At 39.6% G+C, this 22,414-nt stretch overlaps 3 long non-coding RNA genes across 7 annotated transcripts; 2 read left to right on the plus strand and 1 right to left on the minus strand.

Moving 5' to 3' along the window:
• Nucleotides 1-1,731: 1,731 nt before the first annotated feature.
• LOC112556604 lies at nucleotides 1,732-5,796 on the plus strand. Of its 5 annotated transcripts, none has more exons than XR_003097782.1 (5): nucleotides 1,732-1,829; nucleotides 2,119-2,245; nucleotides 3,585-3,657; nucleotides 4,923-4,956; nucleotides 5,596-5,796. It is a non-coding gene; the product is annotated as an uncharacterized LOC112556604 (long non-coding RNA). The 5 variants fall into 5 exon arrangements; XR_003097780.1 differs by having other exon boundaries at nucleotides 1,782-1,908; XR_003097781.1 differs by having other exon boundaries at nucleotides 1,786-1,861.
• On the minus strand, nucleotides 2,269-17,279 carry LOC112556606. Its single transcript, XR_003097786.1, has 3 exons — nucleotides 16,728-17,279; nucleotides 3,175-3,305; nucleotides 2,269-2,677 (listed from the first exon to the last, which is right to left on the minus strand). It is a non-coding gene; the product is annotated as an uncharacterized LOC112556606 (long non-coding RNA).
• Nucleotides 11,101-14,051, plus strand: LOC112556605. The gene is made up of 5 exons (XR_003097785.1): nucleotides 11,101-11,230; nucleotides 11,440-11,572; nucleotides 12,611-12,680; nucleotides 13,274-13,301; nucleotides 13,774-14,051. It is a non-coding gene; the product is annotated as an uncharacterized LOC112556605 (long non-coding RNA).
• Nucleotides 17,280-22,414: the final 5,135 nt, after the last annotated feature.

A 22,414-nucleotide genomic window follows, 5' to 3' on the forward strand; every position in this document is an offset into this window, starting at 1 on the left:
TAAAAAGGAATTACAGAAATTCATCAGATTGTGTGCCCTTGTCTTCTGTTTTCGATTACAATTTTTATATCCTTCGTCATCTCTTTAACTTCCAGTTTAAATACTGCTTTAACATGCTTAATTATATCGAAGTGTCAGTTATCTTGCGTTGTCGACGTGGCGGTTATTAAAGAATAAAGGTTTAACACAAGTTAAAGGACTAGTAGGGTGCAATATGTATCTATAGACTTAGCTAAGAGCGATGTATGATACTCTTCTCCCTGATAAATGCACTACTTTTGTTTTTAATCATTTGCCTACAAACTTCATTTAAACTTCATTAAGAAATGTGACTTTATCAGTGAGTACACACACTAAGCTGCTGTGATTAAGACCATGATTACCTTTTAATTTACTCAAGAAACTACATTATTTATTGTATTCATTTCCACTGTTCAATACATCTATAAGAAGAGTAAATAAATGTGTGGGAAAAACCGAAAGGGGGCCTAGTAAGATTCAAACGGTTGAATCCGTACTGACAACTCCATTTACTATTTTACCATTAGGATTGCTACAAATGTATTTACTTGACCCTGAGGGTACTTGAATCTTTACCAGTGGGCTGTACTGGTACTGACAGTCTATCACTTAGTACTAGAAACACATAATATAAGCCGCACTCACTTAAAACAAGTCTCTACACTGTATTTTGTTGCAATAATTATGTATCAATTTTCCCACACATTTATTTACTTTTCTTATAGATGTATTAAACAGTAGAAATAAATAATGTAGTTTCTTGATAAAATAAAAGGTTATCATGGTCTTAATCACTGCAGCTTAGTGTGTGTACTCACTGACAAAGTCACATTTCTTAATGAAGTTTAAATGAAGTTTGTAGGCAAATGATTAAAAACAAAAGTAGTGCATCTATCAGGGAGAAGAGTATCATACATCGCTCTTAGCTAAGTCTATAGATACATATTGCACCCTACTAGTCCTTTAACTTGTGTTAAACTTTTATTCTTTAATAACCGCCACGTCGACAACGCAAGATAACTGACACTTCTATATAATTAAGCATGTTAAAGCAGTATTTAAACTGGAAATTAAAGAGATGACGAAGGATATAAAATTGTAATCGAAAACAGAAGACAAGGGCAGACAATCTGATGAATTTCTGTAATTCCTTTTTATTTAATTATTTAAAGCACTACTTGGGCGTGCAATTACACCATACAATCAAATGTGTGCCCACTGTCCCTGCAGCTTTCATCCTTAGACACACACAAATGCAAACATCACCCAGCACAAAAAGATGATAACAACACTGAAGTCAGGATTGTACAGAAACACATTAACGGTGTGAAGGTCACGGCCACAGTTAGAACTCAGACCATCTGGTAAATACGACTACAACCGACCTCCACTTTTTGACCTCTTTAAGGATCGCCATGTTTGTAGGCAAATGATTCAAAAACAAAAGTAGTGTATTCATCAGATAGAAGAGTATCATACACCGCTCTTAGCTAAGTCTCTAGATAGATATTCACCCTACTAGTCCTTTAACTTCTGTTAAACCTTTGTTCTTTAATAACCGCCACGTCGACAACTAATGATAACTGACACTTCGATATAATTAAGCATGTTGAAGCAGTAATAAAATTGAAATAAGAGACATACAAGTCCTTTGACTTCTGTTAAACCTTTATTCTTTAATAACCGCCACGTCGACAACACAAGATAATTGAGCTTCGCTCTGACGTCACGTGATTAGCGACTTCTATTTAAACAGTTGTCTTCCCCACACCACAGACAGTGACAACATAACGACGACGTCTGTCGAGGTTAACATCGCCGTTACTGGCTTTAAACGCAAGTAGACAAAAGCACAGTTGTGTGTGTTTCTTGCTTAACTCGTTGTATGTGAGTGTGTGATACTAGTGTTATTAGGATTATTTATTTACAGATATATTTTATATTTTTGTACTTTGAACCCTCCGTTTCAGTGAAAATTTGACTCAACAACAGTTTTCCATACTAGGTAAAAGATCTGTCCCATATTTTAAACACCTTATTTAACGTTGATAAGTACTGATAAGATGAAAATAATGTAATGTGATTTTTTTTCTAAAGAGATCTTGAACAAAGCGGTCTACCAACCACGATGAATAAACAAACACGGAGGTACCTAACTGTCGTCTGCATGTTGCTGCTCATCATAACCCTTTACAGAACAGGGCGTGGCAGATCCGGGCGGAGGGTACTTTCATTTCTAGACGTTTCTTGATAGCCACATATGATGAGATCTGTAATTGATACTACAGTTATTAAGATACTCTAATGGGGTTATATTTTCTTAAGCAGTGTCTGTAGAAATCATTTCAAAAAAGTAAGAAAATATACACAATCGTAAACTACAAAATGTTTCGCACAAAATACTTTATTTTCCGGTGAGCGACTGGGAGAATCTGACACGCATGCGCAGTGGTGGAGGACCTTACAAGCAGGAGAGTGATGTGAAGGACACTGATTGCTATCGCTGCTGATGTCTGGTGTAAAAGCCTGGTGTCGCTAAAACACGAAGATGCCACAAGAATGTGGTGTTAGCCATTGTGGCCAGCTTCATGTCAAACATCCTCCCTACAGTGAAGACCGCGAGAAATCCAGAGCCTCGCTTGCAGCGGGCAGTGAACTGAGAAATAAGAAAGATACATCAAACAGGGAACCTGATCCTTTGTCACAACCATGTTTTTTTGCTTGAACACGGAAAGAGGTTTTGAAGGAAACACGATTATCCGGAGAATTGTCTAGGAGGCCACACAACTTTCACTCAACATGTTTGCTTTGTCACTCATCCGGGACAAATATTATCCGCATGTTATTGGTGTATAAGTTACTCTTCATAATAATATTTTCGACTTAAAAATAAGTAGAATGTTAATGGGTCATAAATGCACTGAAGCTAGCAAGGACATTCCATCTGTCAAAGAGAAGAAACAACAAGTATTTGAAAGACAGCTTGTGGACATCCTTAATTTCTGTTAGTATTGAGTAAAACCTTGCAGTGTGACCAGGAGGTGAGAGTTTGCCCTCAGTCAATGGTATTATTGAGTGCAAGGAATAATATTGTATCACAAATGTCACAGGGCTGTCAGAGCCCTTCTACAATACAAGGTGCAACATGAAAACCTTGCGCTCGTAGCAGCTCCAGCATTTTACTTGTAGGAGATGGATGATGTGACTCCCTTGGTCACTGTGCAACATGGCAGCTACACACATCCATGGATGCCAGCATGTCTGAAGTTCTTCACTATGAGCGTCTGCATAGACATTGAGGTTCAACATAAAAGTCAAAAAGATTTGTTACAGTTGTATAAATTTGTTTATTATTATTTAAAGAAATAGAATTTCCACACGACTGATATAAAAAGATACAATTAATTAAGATTAATCCTAAAAGGTTGTTACAACAATAGTAAAACACTTTAGAGTCTGTTCCAGACAAGCAATCCTCTAAGCAGGGTGTAGCTCTCATCCGTTCAGCACTTTAATGTCTTCATCACCGACTTCAACTAATGATGTGTTTGGTTCGGTTTCAGTGCAAAGGTATCGGCAGTCGGTGTTCACCAACAGAAAGTTGCTGCCATTTTGTTATTAACAGGTGCCTGAATAGTAAGTACTATGAAATTAATTTTAGTGACACACGTGCTGATGTCTCTTCTTGTCACCATAGCTGAACACCTCGTCTGACACCTAACTAACTTTCTTGTCAAACCTGTATGGTTTCTGGTGTCTGTAACATTTTCACCTGTATCGTCCCTAGCTGTAGTCTTATATTGTAAACACGCCTACTTTCAAGGCTTGACATAAAAGATAAAGAAATAATGATAACTTGAGTCAAAGCAACAACAATTAAAACAAACACAAAATTTTATGTTTGTTACAAGTATAAGTTTGTAGAATAAACGCAAACATCTTGTCTTACAGCAGGTTTATTTTGCATAGTTTTACAGTGAAATGTCCCTCACTGTCTATTGTCTGTGTCTGTATGATGCCCTATTTATGTGATTGTGTATCCGCCATAGTCCTCTCGCTCTTTATCTCCGACACAACTACAGACTTTGTAGAGACACAGATCATCGTCTCCTGGGTGGTTTTAGACAAACACATTAAACGGAAAATATTGCCGTGGGATTATAGCTTCGAATAACTGGGAGTCACCATGTATAAACATATCATTTGTAAATTAGAACAGCGACAATAGAAAAAAAACACGTTTAACGGGCTTTGTTTCCAAATAGCAACCTTCATAGTAGTATTCGTTCTACTCTATGAGTGACAGACATGCTCTTTACCTGTTGACAGAAATAATGACCCAACATACGAAACCGAATTCCTCCGAAAACTGCTCTGTCTGCTAGTCTGCAACATGTGACCGCAACTATCAATAGTCACAATCACCTCCTCCTCTTTTGCCCAAACTTTATAAATGTTTTATTTTTGCCACGTGACTGACCACACATCTTGTGACTGATCACACACCACGTGACTGACCACACACCACGTGACTGACCACACACCACGTGACTGACCACACACCACGTGACTGACCACACACCACGTGACTGACCACACACTATAAACGATTGTGGAGGGAGGCCAGGAAAGGAAGGAGGTGACTGGTGAAAGTAAGCAAGAGTGAGCTGACCTACCATTGCACGCTGCGGCTCACCTCAGTCACTGTGGAAACCGTTGTTACATGTTGCAGCCATCCAACACCTCTAGACATGTACACAGATAAGCCACTGACCTGATAGTTCTCAGTTTTGTTTTTATGGTGATGATGGTTGTGGTGCAAGTATGTACATATAGTGGACATCTAACATCAACATGTTTTCTTACTTTGTTCGTCAGTGATTTTTGTTTTAATTTTGCAGATGTCTGCGTTAATATAATGCCTCCACAAGTGAGGTAACATTAAAAATTTTTTCTGCGTATTTTCGCGATCATCAATAAGTTTATCGGGAAAAAATGTATGAAAAGGAATAATAAAAGAAATGCATTAAGATTTGAGTAGCTAGTATGTTGTACTAGTATGATTTACCTAGTTAGTTAAAACATGTGTCTGACTCATAATGTAGTGTCAATGTGCCTTCATCGGAGACAAGAAATTAAAAAGAAATAGAAGCAGGCGAACTGATACAATCTCGTCTGCTGTGGGTGGGTACAACTGCTGCCCTCTAGTTGCCGATTGATGGTACTGTCTGAAGTCTTGTACATGGCACTGGCACATTCTATTGTGTGGTTGCCCATGTAATCCCAGAACAGGTGCAACAGTTCAACTATTTAATTTAATAAGAAAAACATCTCCCGGCCTGAGAACATTTCGACATTAGAAACGTTTTGTAGAAAAGATTACTTCTACTCAAACATTTTTTAAACAATTATCTGAACTATCTAAGCATTAAAACTTTTAAACTGCAATCGTGAGAAATCGGTAACTATTTGTTGACAAGACTTAACTAGTTATGTTTATATTAGAACTTAGTGCAAATGTCACACTTTGAATGACAATTACACCAAATGTTTTGCATTTTGTTCTCACGCCAGAAGGTAGATAGACGGACCTTCCCAGAATACAAACGGACTAATGTCACCTGCTACCAATGAGTATTGGATGCTGGATGTACCCAATAGTAACAACAACAGGGTGCGTCTGCCTACTGTCCGATTCTGGGATGTCAACGTATTTCTCGATTGCTCTGTTTGTTCAAGAAATTCAACGAGAAATAAAATTCTACTAAAAGCAAACTCGTCTTGTGTGACTTTTGTGACTAATGTCTATGTGTCTGACAAGATACAAAATTACTCAGCAAGGAAAGACATACTGCAGAACATAATTCTCAAAAATTTGTTTGAGAGGCTGGTTGTATGACAGAACATAACACCACAGTGTCATCAGCCAGTCACGTTTGACTGAATTCAAGTTCCGCCTTTCCACTCAGACCTCCCCCCCCCCCCAACTCACTCACTCTTATCACCTGCGCAACAGAAATCGTACAAAGTTAAAAGATAAAGGTTAAAGATGGTTTATTAAAATATTGAGAACAAAAATAATAATTTGAATTATAGCCTGCAATATTCTGCTAAAGTGGAGTGATAGACCAGGTGGCAAGCAGTTTAGGTAAAAACAAATTAAAATTAAAGGTATTCATGGGTAAAAGTATCGCGATTTTGCTTAGATGCTTTCACACATATAAAAGAGGAGATGAGTGTATGTGTAGTGGGAGTTACTGTTACAAACTGTCCAGTGAATGTGTGTGTGTGTGTGATATAAAATATACAGTAATGCGTATAAATATATGTATATATTAAATATCTCAGTACCCTTAAAAGGGTAAAAATAATAAAATTTTTTGAATCAGTAGCTTCAGAAACTGATGTCACTCTAAAGAACAGGAACTAAGTGCATGGAGGAAGATGTAAGGAATAAACAAAGTACAGGTAGTCCTCGACTTACGACGTTGATCCGTTTTTTTTTAGGGGGCGCAACTCTGTCAGTGCGACCCACAGATGCAGGCAGAGCAGTTTTTGTTTAATTTTACGTGTTTCCTCCTTAAACCTTCGTGTACAAGTGACCTATCATACGTGTAAAGATGGAGTGGAAGTGCAGCATATTGTTTGCGGCGCTGTGTGTGTTGTTTGACTACGGATTTTGTGTGCTTCCATCGACTGACCCCGGCGGCTACAGCCAATATGGCGGCGGTCGTCCATTATACCAGTACAGTCGCGAGTTCCTGATGCAGTTTCAGTCACAAGCAACTATCCTTCCAGCCCCAAAAATCATCAACTGGGAGGAATGCATGAAGAAAAATGCAAACACAAACACAAAGAAGGGGGAAAAAAAGAGGCTCGAGAGGCGGAGTGAAGAAAAGACTGAAAGCACGAGGATGTCGCAAGCTGCCACTGCCAACTATCACATTACTCAACGCACGCTCGATCTCCAACAAGATGGACGAATTAGCAGCTCTCATCAACTATGACGGTGACTACAAGCGAACAAACTTGTTTTGCGTTACGGAAACCTGGCTCTCGGAAGAAAAAACTGACATCAACATTACCGGTTACACTACTATTAGGTTCGACAGAGATCAGGAGAAAACTGAAAAAGGGGTAGGTGGCCGACTTTGTTTGTTAGAGATGAATGGGCGACTCAGTTCAAAGTTCATGAGCGGGTCAGCACACCATCCTACGAAATCCTGACAGCATCCTTTAGGCCTTACTACCTGCCTCGTGAATTTGGCCAAGTCACAGTGATCTTAGTATACGCGACAGGCCCCAACGATAAGGAAGCAGCAGAGCGTATCGCCGAGAGTTATCACACGGCGCTAAGTAGATCAGTAGACCTGCTGTTTGTGTGTGGCGATTTCAATACCTGTGATCAATATGATGGGCAGAACAACTAAAAGCCAATACATTAAAAGTGACAACCCAAAGGAGCTGTCTGAGGAACTCAACAGATTTTATGAACGATTTGACGTGGGAGACTCCAGCTCAGAATGTGAAAATATATGTTCTAAGTTGACCACAGATGCAGCGCCTTTAGAGGTGGGTGAGCAGGAGGTTGAGAGGTGTCTAAGGCGTTTAAAGCCGAACAAGGCTCCGGGACCTGACGGACTGAGGGGATCAGTTCTAAAAACTTGTTCGCAACAACTTGCACCCATGCTCACCCGGCTCTTTAGCCTGTTTCTAAACATCCCCTTTGTACCCCGCGTCTGGCGATCCTCTACCATTGTACCCATTCCCAAAAAACCCGATGCTAAGGAACACAAAGATTTTAGACCTGTTGCACTGACACCAGTCATAGCCAAGTGTTTTGAAAGGATAATATGCAATAGACTTGTAGCGGCTGTTTCTGAGCGTCTAGACCCCATGCAGTTTGCGTACAGGGCTAAGAGAGGGTGGAAGATGCTACATTAACACTCCTAGACACAGTTTCAAACCACCTAGACAAAGCAGGAACGTCCATCAGAGTACTTTTTATGGATTTCTCTTCAGCATTCAACACATTGCAGACACACATTCTCATTCAACGCCTAGTAGACCTAGAAGTTAGTCATTCACTAATTCGCTGGATTCATCAGTTTTTGAGTAACAGACCACAGAGGGTAAATGTTAAAGGGCACCTATCCAGTGAACTGATATTGAATACAGGAGTGCCACAAGGGTGTGTTCTATCCCCAGTATTATTCTCTGTGATATGCAAATAAATAACGGAATTCTTTGTTTAGTTAAATATGCAGACGACATGGCACTGATTGGTCACCTGAGAGATGAGAAATCTTTGGCCCACTATACCACACAAGTGCAGGCCCTTTGCGAGTGGTTCAAAAGCAGCTACTTAGAACTAAATGTTGGAAAAACGAAAGAACTAGTTATAGATCAGAGGAAAGGAAAAGAAATGTCCACCCCATTAGTAATCGGAAATGAAGAGGTTGAAAGGGTGACAACATTCAAATATCTTGGAACAGTAATAGATGATAGTTTGAATTTCACTGAACATGTAGGTACAGTGCATAAGAAGGCACAACAACGGTTGTATCTGATCAGGAAGCTTCGCAGTTTTAATGTAAGTGAACACATTTTGGGAGATGTCTATCGTGCGCTGGTAGAAAGCATAATAACATTTAATATTGTGTCTTGGTATGGCCAGACAAGCGTGACAAACAAGAACAAACTAAGGCGCACCATAAACACAGCCAGCAAAATCGTAGGCTCACAACAGCTGACCCTTTCCCACCTGTACGATTCAGCCCTTGTCCGGAAAGCAACACAAATCATGCTTGACCCCACCCATCCACTCAACCCCCGCTTCTTTGTCTTTGATTTTTCCTCTGACTGCTTGCATGCTGGAAGACACATCTCCTTTGCTGGACAATAAAGTTATCTTATCTTATCTTATCTTATCTTATCTTATCTTATCTTATCTTATCTTATCTTATCTTATCTTCTTCTGCAGCGTCGTAAAGTTTCCGTAAACCGAATTTCGACGTAAGTCTGTTCATACGTTCATTAAGCACTAAACCATAATAACAGTACAGTACTGCAAACACTTAGCCTACCCAGACACCTATGCAGACACCTATCCTAACACTGTACCCTATATAATTATCAATAAACATAAGTACAGTAAAATACTGATCTTATACTGGAGCCATGACTTCCTATTATTCGTTGACATCCCAGATTCGGACAGTAGGCAGACGCACCCTGTTGTTGTTACTATTTGGGTACATCCAGCATCCAATACTCATTGGTAGCAGGTGACATTAGTCCGTTTGTATTCTGAGAAGGTCCGTCCATCTAAGTTCTGGCGTGAGAACAAAATGCAAGAGATTCTTTCAGTTCTTTCGCCTAATTCTTTTTTTTTAAATTTTTTTTCTCCGATGAAGGTGTCCACATTGACACTACATTATGAGTCAAACACATATTCCAAAAGTCTCTCTGGCTAACCTTTTTAAATAACAAAGTAAACCATAGCAGTACAACATACTAGCTACTCAAAACTTAATACATTCCTTTCATTATTCCTTCGAATATATTTTTATCCCGATAAAGAAAAGAAAAAAGAAATAAAAATTAACGAAAATGTCAGCCTCTGCTGTTGACATTTCCACATGTTCCAGGCTTTTCCTAAAGTGGCACAGTTAATCTTGCGGACTACAGCAGGCTCTCAAGAAAGGGAGATCACTTCAGCACCAGATTGGCGTTGCCTCATCGCTTGTCTCCCTCAGTTTTGCCCAACAGTCATTAATATTCCAGGTGGAAAGCATCACAGAGTCAAAGAAGGTACACACAGAAACTGCTCAGCCTCTTTCTTAGCTGGAATACATATTACATGTAAATAAAAAAGAATTACTCTCACAATGGATTGTAATAATCAAAGGGAAACAATTACGCAGATAAATGCTCTGACAGCAGCAGTACACTCCCCTTACTCATTTCTGACTGTCGGTAAACGAACTCATGGAAAAGACAGGCCCCTCTCTTGTAGGGACATGGGCTGGTGTGTTCACGAGCATACTTTATCATATATTTAATATAGAATACTACACTCTCATCACTGAGAAAGGTTTATATAGGAACATCACGTGACCTAACTATTTATGTCAGGAGCACGATTGATACATAATTATTGCAATAAAATACAGTGTAGAGATTTGTTTTGAGTGAGTGCGGCTTATATTATGTGTTTGTAGTTCTGATTAATAGATTGTCAGTACCAAAACAGCCCACTGGCAATGTTTCAGGTATCAACAGGGTAAAGTAAATATATTTGTAACAATCCTAATGAAAAATAGTAAATGGACTTGTCAGTACGGATTCAACTTTTTGAATCTTACTAGGCCCACTTCAGTTTTTCCGACACATTTATTTACTCTTTTAATAGATGTATTCAACAGTGGTAATGAATACAATAAATAATGTAGTTTCTTGAATAAATTAAAAGGCAATCATGGTCTGAATCACTGCAGCTTTGCGTGTGTACTCACTGACAAAGTCGCATTTCTTAATGAAGTTTAATTAAGCATGTTAAAGTAGTATTAAAATTGGAAATAAAAGAGATGAAGAAGGATCTAAAATTGTAATCGAAAACAGAAGACAAGGGCACACAATCTGACGAATTTCTGTAATACGTTGTTATTTAAAGCACAACAGGGGCTTGCAATTACTTGATTCAATCACATGTGTGTCAACAGTCCCTGCTGTCATTCTCGACAAACACGAATTCAAACATCACCTGGCACAGAAAGAGGGTAACAACACTAAGGTAACGGCCAGAGTAAGAATTCGACTACAACCGACCTCTAGATTTTGACTTTTTTAATGGTCGCCATGTTTATAGGCAAATGATTAAAACACAAAAGTAGTGTATTCATCAAAGAGACGAGTATCATACACCGCTCTTAGCTAAGTTACTATATAGATATTGCACCCTACTAGTACTTTAAGTTCTGTTAAACCTTTATTCTTTAATAACCGCCACGTCGACAACGCAAGATAACTGACGCTTCGCGCTGACATCACGTGACTAGCAACGTCGTTACTAACAGTTGTCTTCCCCACACTACAGACAGTGACAACCTAACGACGACGTCTGTCGAGGTTAACATCGCCGTTACTGACTTTAAACGCAAGTAGACAAAAGCACAGTTGTGTGTGTTTCTTGCTGAACTCGTTGTATGTGAGTGTAATGGTACTAGTGTTATTAGGATTATTTATTTCCTGGTATATTTTATATTTTTGTACTTTGAACCCTCCGTTTCACTGAAGATTTGACTAAACAATAATTTTCCATACTAGCTAAAAGTTCTTTTCCATGTTTTCTAAAACTTATTTAACGTTGATAGTACTGATAAGATGGAAATGTATTGTGGTTTTTTTTTTCTAAAGAGATCTCAAACCAAACGGTCTACCAATCACGATGACTAAACAAACACAGTTGTATCTAGTTGTCGTGTGCTTGCTGCTTTTCATAACACTGGAAGCAAGAAACATTCACCACAGCAGTGTGCATCCTGGAAGGGTAAGGTCATTTCTGGAAGGTTCTTGATGGCCAGATATCATGACACTCTGTAATTGTTACTACAGTTATTAAGATACAGCAACAGGCTTTACAGAGTATATTAAATACTCTAATAGGGTTATATTTTCTTAAGCAGTGTCTGTAAAAATCATTTCAAAAAAGATTTAAAACTTCGAAGTAAGAAAGTATACATAATCGTAAAATAGAAAATGCTTCCCGCGGAATACTTCATCTTCCGGTCAGCGACTGGGAGAATCTGACACGCATGCGCAGTGGTTGAGGACCTTAGAAGCAGGAGAGTGATGTGAAGGACACTGATTGCTATCGCTGCTGATGTCTGGTGTAAAAGCCTGGTGTCGCTAAAACACGAAGATGCCACAAGAATGTGGTGTTAGCCATTGTGGCCAGCTTCATGTCCAACATCCTCCCTACAGTGAAGACCGCGAGAAATCCAGAGCCTCGCTTGCAGCGGGCAGTGAACTGGGAAATAAGAAAGATACATCAAACAGGGAACCTGATCCTTTGTCACAACCATGTTTTTTTGCTTGAACACGGAAAGAGGTTTTTGAAGGAAACACGAATATCCAGAGAATTGTCTAGGAGGCCACACAACTTTCACTCAACATGTTTGCTTTGTCACTCATCCGGGACAAATATTATCCGCATGTTATTGGTGTATAAGTTACTCTTCAAAATAATATTCTCTAATTAACATTATCTCAGAATGTTGATGCCAGCACGTCTTAAGTTCTTCACTATAAGCTACTAGACATTGAGATTCAACATATAAATCGTGAAGTTTTGGTGCAGTTGCATAAATTTGTTTATTATTAGAAAGAAATAGAATTTCCACACGACTGATATAAAAAGATACATTTAATTAAGATTAATCATGAAGGTTGTTACAAGAATCGTAAAAACACTTTAGAGTCTGTTCCAGACAAGCAATCCTCTAGGCAGGGTGTAGCTCTTATTCGTCCAGCACTTTAATGTATTCATCACCGACTTCAACTAATGATGTGTTTGGTTCGGTTTCAGTGCGCCTCGAACGGCGGGTCGTGTCGCGAATTAGCTTGTTGCAACAGACTGGATTACGTATGCGAAAATAGTAAGTACTATGAAAGTAAGTTTGGTGACACACGTGCTGATTGATGTCTCTTCTTGTCACCTGACACAGAAATAAGGACACAACATACGAGGCCAAATTCCTGCGAAAACTGCTCTGACTTCTAGTCTGCAACATGTGACCGTAACTATCAATAGTCACAATCACCTCCCCGACGACTCCTCTCTGCGCAAACTTCATAAACGTTTTGCTTTTGCTATGTGACTGACCACACACCACGTGACTGACCACACACCACGTGACTGACCACACACCACGTGACTGACCACACACCACGTGACTGACCACACACCACGTGACTGACCACACACCATGTGACTGACCACACACCACGTGACTGTCCACACACTATAAACGATTCTGGAAGGAGGCCAGGAAAGGAAGGAGCTGACATGTTGCAGCCATCCAACACCTCTAGACATGTACACAGATAAGCCACTGACCTGACAGTTCTCAGTTTTTGTTTCTAAGGTGATGATGGTTGTGGTGCAAGTATGTACAGATAGTGGACATCTAACACACATCAACATGCTTTCTCACTTTGAACGCCAGTGTTGTTGTTTTTTATTTTGCAGATATATGCACATATCGACCATTATGCAGGTAACATTAAGATTTTTTTCTGCGTATTTTTGTAAACATCAATAAGTTTATCGGGAAAAAAATATATCCGAAGGAATAATGAAAGGAATGTATTAAGATTTGAGTAGCTAGTATGTTGTACTAGTATGGTTTGCCTAGTTATTTAAAAAGTCCAGCCAGAGAAACTCTGAGAACATGTGTCTGACTCATAATGTAGTGTCAATGTGCCTTCATCGGAAAAAACGAATTTAAAAAAAATAGAAGTAGGCGAAAGAACTGAAAGAATCTCGTCTGTTGTGGGTGGGTACAACTGCTGCCCCAACCAGATTGTCTGGTACTATCTGAAGTCTTGTACATGGCACTGGCACATTTTTTTGTGTGGTTGCCCAAGTAATTCAAAAGCTGCTTCAACAGTTAAACTATTTAATTTACTGAGAAACAACTCCTGACCTGACAATTACACCAAATGTCTTGCATTTTGTTCTCACCCCAGAAAGTAGATGGACGGACCTTCTCAGAGTACAAGCGGACTAATGTCACCTGCTATTATGAATATTGGATGCTGGATGTACCCAATAGTAACAACAACAAGATGCGAATCTGGGATGTCAACGAATAATCGGAAGTCATCGCACCAGTATAAGATCACCGAGTTCAAAGGTGTCTGTTAATTTATTGTATTTTCATGCATTTAAAGGTTTTCACTGTATTTCTCAATTGCTCTGTTTGTTCAAGAAATTCAACAATAAAGTAAATTCCACTAAAAGCAAACTGGTCTTGTGTGACTTTTGTGACTAATGTCTATATTCCTGACAAAATACAAAATTACTCAGCACGGGAAGACATACTGCAGAACATAATTCTCAAAAATTTGTTTGAGAGGCTGGTTGTATGACAGAACATAACACCACAGTGTCATCAGCCAGTCACGTTTGACTGAATTCAAGTTCCGCCTTTCTAGTCAGAAACCCTTCCCCCCCCCCTCACTCTTATCACCTGAGAAACAGAAATCGTTCAAAGCTAAAAGATAAAGGTGAAAGGTGGTTTATTAAGTTATTGAGAACAAAAATACGAATTTGAATTATAGCCTGCAATATTCTGGTAAAGTGGAGTTATAGACCAGGTGGCAAGCAGTTTAGGTAAAAACAAATTAAAATTAAATGGTGTTCATGGGTAAAAGTATCGCGATTTTGCTTAGAAGCGTTCACACATATAAAAGAGGAGATGAGTGTATGTGTAGTGGGAGTTAGATATATAGGCAGATAAAAGGCTGTGTGCGGGTGGGGTGGTTACACATGTATATATAAACAGATATATGGGTGTGTGTGTGATGAGGAGGGGACTATATATATGTGTGTGTGTGAATATGAGTAGGGGGAATTATAGATATATGTAAACATGAGTAGGTTTGTAAGGAGAATTATATATATATAGGCAGACATGAGTAAGAATATAGGTGTACATATATCTGTGTTTAGGTAAGAATCAAAGAGAAGGCAAAATATCCCCTCCAAAACACTTCGGTTGTTTACATGTGTTTATAGACTTTGAATTATTTGATTACATATTTAGCGATCCAATATGCATTAAAGGGCTAGAAGAAGGAAAGAACAAGTGAGTGAGGCATAAAATAAGCATTTAATATATTAACTGTTACAAACTGACCAGTGAATGTGTGTGTGTGTGTGTGTGTTTGTGTGTGTGAGTGTGTGTGTGTGATATAAGATACACAGTAATGCGTTTAAATATATGTATATTTTGAATATCTCAGTACCCTTAAAAGTGTGAAAAAAAAAATATTCTTGAATCAGAAGCTTCAGAAACTGATGACACTCTGAAGAATTGAACTCCATGCTTCGAGGAAGATGTAAGCAATAAACCAAGTAGTGCTAGATTACACAAAATATTTCTTCAAGAATTATTAAAAAAGGGTTATTAAATCAAATGCCCACAAATACAAGCACTGCTTAAAAATGACATATACTGTGCTATATATATGTGTGTGTGTGAGGTTGCCATAAAAAAAAAATTCATAGAAAGAGATTCTGCGTAAACAAACTCAGAGTAAACAACAATCAAAACAAAAATTCGAACAAATCAATAAAGAATGTTTATTTTCTTTTTAGTAGTGTTAGATGTAGCATTTTCAGTTTCTTAGAGACACCAACCGGTGTTATAGCAAAGATTCTAATAATTAGTAGTCAACAATGCAAGGGAAACAACCAGTGAATAGATTGCTAGGAACATGTAGGATTTCCTCCCTTCGAATGCCAATTCCAAATTCTCGTTCAAATATGAAATTTTGTATATTTTGTTTGAGGAGGGAAGACAAGAAAAAATCAGTTTATGGTAAAATAACTTCGCTGGACTTGAAACGGAAAAAAATGTCTTGCTTACTTTACCTCTCGTTAATAAAGAATTGTCATTGTCATTGTCATTGTCATTGTCTCTCCTACTTCATTCCCAAGTAATAAATTGCAGATATGCCTCGTGGTCGTACTGGTGTCACTGTTCCATCTAGAGTTTGCAAAAAGTAAAAAGTGTTCATCAGGGATAGTTGATAAATATTTAAAGACTGTTCTGTTAAATACAGTTCGGTGGATAAAGCGGGAAGCGAACCCACAGGCGATTTGCACGAAAAGGCGGCTGATGATCTCCTCATCTCCTCGTAGCATCAAAATAGGCAGAGTTATGAATGTTTCTACCAAACTCTTACCTTTGATATAATATCACAACTGTGACATTTTTCGTGTGTTAATGTACAACTGAATGATATTTTTGCATGTGTATTTTAATAAATAAGGAGGTGCTCATTTTGATGGTGCGTCACAAAAATAAGAGAAATCGAAGGATTCAGTGACAGGAAGTTTGCAATTTTTTCCAGTAATGAACCAGTCACCCCCAAAATAAAGCTTTCAAAGTTTGCGCTTAATGAAAAGGTATTACATTGTGAAACCCATAATCTAAGAAAATGAACACCTTTTAAAAAAAAGTAAGCCTTGGAACAATGTTTTTTTGGACGGTAGAGCGGATTTTAATCAACCTTTGAGAAACCGATTTAGCAGACAGATTAAATTTTGATTTGCCGTGACAGGTCATCTCAGATGTTTTAAGGACAAGAACTGTTCGATTGTCTAACATTTCCCAATCAATTAAACAGAAAAAGATTGCAATACATAAGCATCACAAAGGAACGTAACTCCGCCATCAGGAGTAGTCCTTCCACTTCACCTGCTGCAACTTGAGAAATATCTACCTGCCTAGCCAGGTGATCGTCCTTTCCTAGTCCGACAGCCATAGTTAGATCATCATGGTCAGATGTTCTTTTAACAACCTATTCTCCCTTTCTTTGTGCGTGGCTCAATCAGACATGTTTGCTAATGGAGCTAATATTTGTGTCGGGCATTCAGTTCGATTCCAGAGATTGTAGTCGGAACAAGAACTCACCTTATCCACTTCCTGCCGTTGCTGTTGATCACAGGCTCCCCCATTTGTGGAGGTTTGTCGGCGGTTATCGCAGTCTGCAGGCGGGACTAGCGCCTGGGTGGCTCCACACTCATTTGTGGCAGGAGGTCCAATTACACTGGATGCGGATATCCCCCTCCACCTCCCAACCACCGGGTTGACAGCTGTTGGCGCTACTCTGCGTGTCGACAGTCTAGCGATTCTCTCGGCTGACCGCCCAGGTATTTTTCAAATTATTCGCTGCACATCGCGGAGGGCCTGGTGTCAGCTTTAATCGAGCCACTGTCCCATTTTAACATAGTTCTGGAGTCAGGAATTGGCCCACGTTTTGTGTAACAGCAACGGGTTTTTATTTTTGTCGGACGGCGAGTATTAGAGGTGTGCGGGGGGTGGACAGGGAGGAACGAAGCGATCAGACAGAGTAGTTACGTGCAGCAAACCGTCGACGCTTGAGCTTGGAGCATGCGCAGCGCTGCACGTGCAGACTGGAGTAACCACATTGAGGCTTATCTCCCCTGTCAGACCTCGACCAAACGGTATGTTTTCAAATATTTTTGCTGCCTTTTGTAGTATTTTGTAATATAGGACAGTAAGAAGTAAAAGATAAACAGTTGTCTTTGATTCTTCATCTGCTTTAACGGTGTTTGCTTCACTCTTTAGGGTCTCTTCTTCTGTTTTTGTTTTTCCTTTTCTTTTATCTGTTTTATTCTTTACTCTTTTTATTGTTGTTGTTGTTGTTGTTGTTGTTGTTGTTGTTGTTGTTGTTGTTGTTGTTATTGTTATTATTATTATTGATGATGATAACGAGGACTGGCTGGTTTTCGGTATTCATAGAATTCCTGTTGAACTTATTTTGCGTCTTTTGAAGTGGAATGGATTATGTTTTTACCAAGGATCAGCTGCAATCTAAAATAATTAACTTCGTTCACACCTTGCTTTGCTTTACAAAGCTTTTTTGTAGGCTAAGCTCCTTTTTTTCTTTGTGCATGTATGTGTGTGTAATGCAGTCCGACATACATGGGTGTTATGGAAAGTTGTTGACTCTTAACGTTCCTCTTTATCTCTGACACGTTTCTCATTAAAATGTATGTGGTTCTCTCCCCTATACGTGAAACCAAAGGGACACCACTCCACCACATTTTCTTCAAAACAAACCGGAACTTTTTAAAAATCTGTCATCCAAGCTTCTTGTTATTCGTACAATCGCGGTTCAAATCCGGAATCCGGGTGTTGTTGTTCATGGCAAAGCATTCATGGCTTGGTCGCCTTTTTTTTTTTTTTTTGCTTTGTTACAGAACTGTTGAGGAAGGGTTGACATGTCTTCTTGTCTCACGTCTAAACACGATTCTTGTTTGTTTGTTTGTTTGTTTGTTTGTTTGTTTGTTTGTTTGTTTGTTTGATTGTTTGTTTTTGTGTGTGTGTGAGCGCAGCTCGATGGTCGTTGAGGGGATATCAACAAACGACTCTCTTTCTGAGTGCATGCGAGGTTTGACGAGTGTACACACGTGCATTCTTCAATTTACTTTGAAATTTCCTTACAGCCTTCAATTTTTCAGCGTTGCTGGGCATTGTAATACCACTCCATCACATTCATTAAAAAATAAATAGAAGGGAAACGTGTTGCCATAACGATTGATGATAGATTACTGTGGACGTGAGAGTGACGTGGCAAATGCTGCAGTCGCTGGGTGTCGCTGCTTGTTTGTCGCTTGATGGCATCCGCTGATGGAGATTTACAACTGCAAAAATGTGGAGCGACTGGGCTAGGTAATTGAAGTAAACTTCGATTTAACAGAACAGCTGCTTTATTTTCTTTTAAACATCGCCACGTAAACAAACAGTGGGAAGCGCAGAACACAGCTTGACAGTCGCCCTGTGTGGTGTGATTTCTATAGTAGTCTCCCGAAATACTCGGCTAGACGGACAACTTCAAGGGACGCAATGCTCTGAATGAAGGGAGATAACACTGCTATTGTAGTTCTGTTTATTAAGGACCATTACAATAGGATGCGAAAACATGTCCTGTGTGCTCGGCTGAAAACACTGAGTGCGCATGTCCTCTTTACAAGCGGAAGATCACGTGGTCAGCATGCAGTGCACTCGAACTGGACGAATCCAAGAGTATGAATACACACCATCTGTAGTCATGGGAAGAAGATAAGTACATCATGTGCAGCAAAACAAGAAGGACATTGTATATTGTATATCATAAATTTCTTGACAGCATCGCGCAACGTGTGACAGGCTGACACCATTGCCAGTGACTCATCTGGTCATTTGACTGGCCATAATTTATTATCTAAATTCCCTGGCGTATGACATTTTTTACTTATCTCATGTGGCTGCACGTTAACTCACATTAACCACACCACAGCATCACAATGTTGTGAGTAGTGTATGGTGTTAGAAAATTATTCACACCAAAATAACTGTTCATTGAAAGGACGGTATATGTGAGAGCAAAGAGTAAAAAACATTTTAAATAAAAAACAGATGAGAGCGAAGATGAGAATGTTTAAATATATCTGTGTAATATCTACAGTAGGTATAGTTGTATGCGGTAGTTGGGACGATAAAAAAAAAATCAAACAACAATTTTCGTTCCGCGCCTCCTGCAATTTTTCTACTTTGTTCCATTGTTGCCGGGTCGTCTACGTCCCTCCTGCTCCTCAGAGGACAAGTCAAAGCCTGAAGCTGTTAGACCACAAGAATGCGAACTTTGACCTCAGCAGCGGAATGTAATGTCAGACTGGAAAATGGTCGCTGAAGATTAAAGTAGGGTGGGGAAAAATGACACCGCATATTACGGGTATACACGATCAGCGAATGTGAAAGATAACGATACCTAACGACCGCACGACTCGTCGTCTCTCGAAACAAAGGAGGCGCTGCTGTATGCTTCCGGCAAGGATCTGATTGGATGTTCCAGGCCAATGGGCGCTGGTAGTCGGACTAAGGCAACGCGGTCTTATAAGACTTCAGCATTCATGCATCAATGAGTTTTTCCTGTCATTTAATTAAGTTAAGAGATTTTTAAAAAAAAATAATGAATTGATGCAAATGAAGACTTCTTCTGTTGAGTCAGCAGGTAGTTGAGGTTGCAATCAAAGTACGGAGTATTTTTTCCCCACAGCGAATGTGGAATTTGCTTGAGTAGCACCATCTGCAACTTCTTTTGGAAAGTGTTTTCAGCCTGTTGCCACCTTCACAGTCGACCTGTTTCATCAGCTTTATTTATGTTTCTTCGCTTCGTGTCAGAGCTTGATCAGCCAGACCTACCTCACCCCTACCCCACCCACATGCATATACACATTTATTTCTATCATTTTTAATACTTATACAAACACACTCGCAGACTTGTCGTCATCCCTGATATTTAGAGAAAAAAAAATTCCCGAAGATGTCAGCCTCTGCTGTCGACATGGCCACGGGTTCAAGGCCTTTCCTAAAGTGGCACCGTTAATCTTGCGGACTTCAGCCGGCTCTCAAGAAAGGGAGATCACTTCAGCACCAGATTGGCGTTGCCTCATCGCTCGTCTCCCTCAGTTATGCCCAACAGTCATTAATATTCCAGGCGGAAAGTTTTAGGTGGAGCGGGGTGGCTGCGTCAATACCGACCGACACTCTCCTGCCTTCAGCAAGAAACGGTGCTTGGCATCTCTTCAGGAGCAGCCTCCTGAGCTGTGCTCACATTCTTCCCTTGTTACATGTTTACGAGGTACCGAGATATAGTCAATAAAGTAGGGTAAGAACAGAGAGAGACATGGCGCGGACAATAACGATGATAGTTTAGTTTAATGAATTTTAATACTAAAATATCCTAGATTGCATCTCTCCAAATTTAAAAAAAATTAACAGGTTTTTAATATGACTGAGAAAACTTGGTTGTTAGATATTGTAACTACGATCTTACATCCTGTAAATTGTTACATGGTCGTTAAATCCTGTAAGTTAGGCTTTGTCGTCATTGAGTGGTGCTGGGAGTTTGCAGAAGTAGCAGTTGTAACTGTCATTTCAGTAGAGGCAATGATCAGTAGAAGTACTAACAGGAAAAGGAGTATTTCCTAGTAGTTGTACTGGCTGCTTAGTCGTACTCTGAGCACTCGAGGCAAGAACGGCAACTGCATCGGAACTCTCAAAAAAGGGAGATAATTTTTCACCGTCTTGCCCCCTCCCTGCCTGGCGTATATACAAGGAGAAGTGGGAGAGGGGTCAGGGGGAGCAACCTGCGGAAGGAAACGTTTGCTAGAGTAGGCAAGGGGAACGAAGTGAATAGCCTTCTTATCGGAAGTGACGCAGCTCACAGCTCAGTGCTCAGTTTGTCACGCCACGTGCTCTGGATAATGAGCTTGTTTGCTGTTGCATCTCAGCTATTCTACGGCTATCTGTTTCACTGCAGGCAAAGAAAAAGAATTTAATATGCTGGTTAATATTAAATCCGGGGCTCTATCTGCGGCAGGTCATGCAGAGACCTGCAGGTTGTTCCCAGATTGCAAAAGGCTGAAAAAAAAACTTTCCGCTCAGAAAACCGCAACGGACATGCGCAAAGCACATTCCTTGCATGAGCGCGACTTGAAGAACTGCCGGAGTGTGGACTCCATTGTTTTCTGATGATCCTCAACTAGAGGTAGCAGCAACATTTTAGAGGAAAAGTTGTCGCACGGAACGGACATTTTTTTGTATTTTGATTTAGTGAGTTTTCTAAAAATGTTTTATCTTTAATTTTCCAGTTACTTTGTTTATTATATCTTCAGTATCATATTGTCCTGTCATATTTCTGGAGCATAAACTGGCACGAGAGAAGCTTTGGGAAATTTCTTTCTCGAATGATTCTCTCTTTGGTTTTTTTGGCATGAATTGAGCGTGGTTATCTTATCTGTCATATATATATATATATCTTATTATAACAGACTGTAGTAATTTGTGTGCGTGTGGAAGGATGGGGTCCATACGTCTTTTGCTTCCTTTGTATGAAGCCGGGGGCCTGAGCTTTAAAATCTCTTTTCCAAACTATCTAAATTTTCTAGAAGGGCATTTTTTGTGATAAAAAGATGAGATCGACTTTTTCACAGTTCAGCGGTTTTACTACAGCCCACTTTTCCCCTTTCATTTGAATCATTTTCACTGCTGATATAAAACACATGCTTAAAGATGTAATTTACATGGGATTCAAATTCTAGTTCGACTTCTGTGTGCATTCAATTGTTTAACAAAAAAACCCCACTTTATTTGGAATAAAATTTAACAAAAATATAATAATAGAGTCTACCCTGACCACAACCTTTACTTCTTCAACCTCCAGCCTCCAATTCTGCTCTAATAATGCATACTTCATTTCTTCTTCTTCTTCTTCTTCTTCGTCGTTCACTCAAATGGACACGCCTGCCTCCTGCACAAATGATGCTGTGCGCCGCAGGTCCTCCAGGCTGCGTGTAGCTAATCAGTCAAATGCGGTGCTGAGTTCTCACCCTGCTCAGCTCTTGTAGGCACGTTTCGGTTGAAACGTGGGTGCTGCTGCATTGTTGTGCTGTTTGGCCTTGATGATGGTTTTAACTTCACTGAAGGGGGTGGACCTGTCTTGCTGCTCTTTGTGGAAAGAGTGTCTGCGGCTTCGTTGCCAAAAACTCCACAGTGGGAGGGAATCCACTGTAAGACGACTGTGCAGTCTC

This window comes from Pomacea canaliculata, linkage group LG2, assembly GCF_003073045.1.
Source record: "Pomacea canaliculata isolate SZHN2017 linkage group LG2, ASM307304v1, whole genome shotgun sequence".
Classification (NCBI taxonomy): domain Eukaryota; kingdom Metazoa; phylum Mollusca; class Gastropoda; order Architaenioglossa; family Ampullariidae; genus Pomacea; species Pomacea canaliculata.